Source organism: Camelus ferus, chromosome 34 (assembly GCF_009834535.1).
Source record: "Camelus ferus isolate YT-003-E chromosome 34, BCGSAC_Cfer_1.0, whole genome shotgun sequence".
NCBI classification, from domain to species: domain Eukaryota; kingdom Metazoa; phylum Chordata; class Mammalia; order Artiodactyla; family Camelidae; genus Camelus; species Camelus ferus.
This window is the reverse complement of record NC_045729.1, coordinates 2,949,103-2,954,138: the sequence shown is the minus strand read 5'-3', so window position 1 is coordinate 2,954,138 and position 5,036 is coordinate 2,949,103. Positions and strand designations below refer to the sequence as shown.

Below are 5,036 nucleotides of genomic sequence, written 5' to 3'. Positions count from 1 at the left end.
CTTACTTTCAGATTTCTTATATTCTTTTTGAGAAATTAGTTTCAATTGAGAACAGTACATCATAGAACAAGAAATTCAGGTACAATATTCATCTCTAGAGATCCTGGGTCCTAGACAATGACTTTGTACCTCACGTCTTTTATTCAGAGAATCTTCATTGATGTCACTTCATCTCAAACTTTTCATCCCTGCAATGGTATGACAGAGCTTCAAAACTACGGAATGCTTCAGGAATTTGCGCATCATCCTGGTGGAAGGTAATCTTCTCTGTATCTTTCCAATTTTAGCATGTGTGCTGCTGAAGCAAGCAACTTTTTGTTCTTCTTGACCCCTGTAGAGATGTCAGTGAAAAGGCAATTCTCAAACACATTACGGTCCATGTTAGCGTTCCAAAGATGTTTTTCATTGTAAACACAGAGAAGAATCTGTATTGTAGAAGAGCAACTATTTTGCATAGCACAATAGTTATAGCTATTTCTATTTTTCTGACCTCCTATGACCTTGAAGATTGACTGTTGGGTTGCAAGGGGAGAGGTCATGGTCGCTAAGATGATTACAGTTGGTCTACTATGTCTGGCTCTCTGGGCCACTCTGGTCTCTCTTTCTTCCCTCTTGCCATCTTTCTGTGCTGGTATTCAAGATCAGTCACATAAAGGATGGACACATGAGACCCCCCCCCCCCGAACACACACATATTTAAGAAAACATGAAGAATTTGGAATGGAGTGGGGAGGCCAGTGTCTAAGATAAGAGCCAGTTTCTGTTCTATTGACTTCATGTGTATTTCTCGAGAAAGATGTTCCCTTTCAAGAGCCTGGGACCACCCAGGACAGTGAAGCAGTCTTGACACAGATGGCCTCATCAGGTGGGCCTCTTCGGGTAAAAGCTGTCTTACTTCTCAAGAGATTGGCTCGGGAGCTCAGTCACACTGCACATCCCCCATCTCCTGGGGATTCAAACTTTAATACACACAAATCTGGGGAGGGAGGGAGAGAGGGTGGGTTTACAGCCATCCTTAGCACATCTTCCTTTCGAAGCCCCCTGCTGTCCTGCCTGAATCTCCTTTTCTTAGTAATTCCTTGACTCCTCCTACCCCCAGCAAATCCCTGTAACAGGGCACTGAGCTACTTGAAAGTCAGCTTGCAGATTTGAGAATCTCAGCCCTTTCCAAGTCTCTGTGGTTGCCACATTCATTACTCATAAAAGAGACAGGGAGCCCCAACTCTCCGCGGAGCCTCGAGTCTTTACTTTACTTTATTTATTTGTTTATTGATTTTTGCCACAGCTCACACTGGAGCCTCCGGGCGGGTCAGTCTGCTCCACCAAGTCTGTGAGCCCTCAGGCTTTGCTAGAAAGAGCCGTCAGGGCTAGCATCTCAATCAGGTGAGAGGGCTTTTTTTGGTTTGGTTTGGTTTTTTTAAGATTAGCTCAACCAACGTGTTATGCGTTCATGATTGTTCATACATGTGTGATTTGAAAAATGTGACTTTTCCTGGAGGCAAAGAAAAAAAAAGTCTTCCCGCATGTGCAAGACTTAAAATAACAATACCGAATGTAAATAAAAAGAGAAGGCACTTCCTGTAAGTTTGTGAAGGATTCTGAAAATAGCTTCAAGCCTCAGCCAATGTTAATACAGCTACACAGCCAGAATTTCCATGAAAGCACTGGTACCCTGGGTGTTTGGACTAGTAAAATTGTGCAAAGAGCTGCAGGCTGGATGCTCTGCTCCCGGCAGCCTGACAGTCCTGCGTACGGTGACCTGAGAATCGTCGGTACTCGAGCCCACTTTTTAACCCCCAATTAGAAAGGTGGCAGTGATGTACCCTCTGATGTCCAAAGATTTTCGGACCTGTGCTGTATTTCGTAAAACAGCATGAAACCGGGCTGTGTCATTAAACCAACACACTGAAGGGTTTTTCATCCCTCCGCGAGGGTACGCGTGTGCGCGTGCGCAGGGGCGGCCGCGGGAACTTTCCTCTGGTTTGCCACAAAAATGAAAAGGTTTTCTCCGTGTTGATTAAAAACAATCGGGGTGTTTCCAAATATTTTCACTTAATTATCTCATTGAATCTTTACAAAAATCCAGTGCAGTGCAGAAGCCAGAAAATTTAAAAAAATAAAACAGAAAGTACGATTTTCACCTTAGAGATGAAGAAACTTAGAGAGTCAGAAAAGGCATAAAATTGAGGAATTCCTGAATTCTCAATTTCATGGACCAGGAAAAACTTTTAAACTAATGAAGGAGGCCATTTGAGGTAGCAAACTGAGTATTTTGGCCAATAAGGACATTAAACAAAAGTTCATCAATAATTGTAATGATCAACACCGCAGGCCGTGCCATGCACTTAACCGTGGGCTGTGAAATCGGCTTCCCCGTGGAGGATGCAAGATTGTCACTTAGTGGCCTCGTAATTTGGGCAAATCAACTCACCTCTTGGTCCATCAATTTCCTCACCTATAAGATAAAATAATAGCATCCATCTCATAAATGTTTTGTGAGCCTTACACGAGTTTTCTGTCAAGAACTCAGAGCAATGTCTGGCTCAGAGTAAGCACTGTAGCCATTTGTTAAGTAAACGAATAATCTCGTTTAATCCTCACAAGAGCCCAAGAGGTGAGTAGCAATTGACCTGAGTTGCCAAAGGCCACACAGCTAACAGGTGGTAAAGGAAATTCTCTCACCCAGAAAATGTGAGTCCAGAAGCCACCCACCAAAGGGCCATGCAATACTGAGCATTAATTAGCCTTTCGATTTTATTTTTAAAGGGGGACATTTTAACCCCAAATCTTAAGTAGAACTTAATGTTAGAATAAAAGGCAATCCTCCTAAGAAAACACAGTTAGAAATTGTCTGTATATACACACAGACACATATAGATTCATGTGTATATATATATACACAAACATACACACACACAAAGTGGTATATATTTATATTTTAATTTACTTAATATATGTATACATGTGGTTATATATGTTTACATGCACTGTATTGTGCATCTTCTAACATTTTTATTATGTAAGAATAAAAACTTGACAATGGGTGGCTTTGGCCCTTGGAACACGTTGGAACTGTCGCTTTGGCACATACGGCTCTAGGAGGTTCTCTGACAAATTCTCCTGTGTACGTCTCAAGTCTACCCCATTGCCACCTGGAAAGCAAGGCACAGTACATCTGTGTGCTGTTTTCCCAGAAAGAAAATTCCAGATGTTGTAATAGATAAAAGCTATCATGCTGCTTCCATTCTTTTAATGTAACTGACCTGTAGAACTTGCCTCAAAGAAGTAATGGAATTATGAGTGGATGTTACCAGGGCCTCCAGTGCCTTCAGAGGAGATACAATCAGAGAGTTCAGAATGTGCTCCAACTCCTACCACCACTTGGAGAAGGTCATCCGGCCGTCTCTACCCTCCACCCACCGGAAACAAAGAAACAGTGAAGAGACTAAGACTGCTCAGACTTTAGATGAAAGGGTGCTTAACAGCAGAGGGATGAAACCTGTGTGGATAATATCTGAATGGGGTTTAATGATGATTCGGGTAGAGAATAAAAGGTCAGAAGAAGACCTTTGACTGGCCTTTTAAAACAATTATTGTTGAATTTTTTTAACTGAAATATAGTTGATGTGCAATATTATGTTAGTTTCAGGTGTGTTACATAATAACGACATTTGCAGACATTATGAATTGCTTACCACGATAAGTCTAATAACCACCTGTCCTCATACAAAAATATTACAATGTTCCTGACCCTGTTCCTTATGCTGTATATTATCCCCATGACTTATTCATCGACTGGTCTCTTGGTACCTGAAATTTTTGTGTCACGGCTTATTAAAGTGACTCCTGTCTCACAACCATCACTACAACCATCTCTATTAACACTTTCCATCTTGCAAAACTGAAATTTTATACCCATTAAACAATGACCACTGTCACCACTTCCCAACTCCCTGGCAGCCATCCTTCTATTTTCTGTTGCTATGATTTTGCCTACTCTAAGTGAGACAGGAGGAAAGGGAGCAGGGCACAACCACTGAAGAAATGACACAGCAATTGAGGACAGGACAAACTGGTTAGAATCAAGATGGCAAAAGATCCGACTTCCAGTAGACCTTTAGCCTCATGGTACACCCACAGGCACCATGACAGTTCCCAGGCTGACCAGAAAAGGCCAAAAAGTGGACAGGGGCCCAGTTCCTGGAAATCTCCATCCCTTCCCTGTTTGAATAATTCTCCCAACTTGTTAGCATATGAAATTACCCAGCTTATAAAAATGAACCACCTCCACACCTCATGGCCGCTCTTCCTTCTGAGTCAGATGGATCACACTGTGTCTGTGGACTGTGTATCTCCTGAGGCTGCCTCTCTTGCCTTCTGAGATGGCCCACACTCTATGGAGTGTGTATCTCCCAGAATAAACTTGCTTTCACTTCACTGTGACTTGCACTTGAATTCTTTCCTGTGCAAGACAAGAATCTGTACTCTCTGGCAACATAAATACCTCATGTGAGTGGAATCATACACTATTTATTTTTTTGTAACAGGCTTATTACACTTGGCATAATATCCTCACAGGTTAATCCACGTTGTAGCATATGTCAGAATTTATACACTTGAATCCTCTTAAAGCTCAAGAAAAATATCCTATTTTGCCTAATGTATTTGGGAATACTAAAATAAAAATGGCCACCTAACGTTGAAAGCAGTAGCTAGTCTTCCTACTTTTTGACCACAAATGTGGTTAGAAATACAGATAACATGCTACTCATAATTCTCATGGCTTAAAGGTTTTATTCATAAATGAATAGTAATTCATAATTAACTTTTTTCTCACTCCTCTGTGTAAGTTATTTAATTCACTTCATTTACTAAAACTATTACTGTCTGCAGATCTATTTTGTATCTAAATTTTTAAAATCTAAAATTTATTTTTTAACTTTGGCTCTTTATCTGGATTCTTTTTCTATGTGATTATTGCTTGCAACATGTATCCATTGAGATAGTTCATCATCACTTCAAATCAGTCATCCCTA

The 5,036-nt window shown here is 41.0% G+C and overlaps 1 pseudogene; it reads right to left on the bottom strand.

Annotated features, from left to right (window-relative positions):
• Positions 1–211: 211 nt before the first annotated feature.
• On the bottom strand, positions 212–307 carry LOC116661384 (annotated as a pseudogene).
• Between the last annotated feature and the right edge of the window lie 4,729 nt (positions 308–5,036).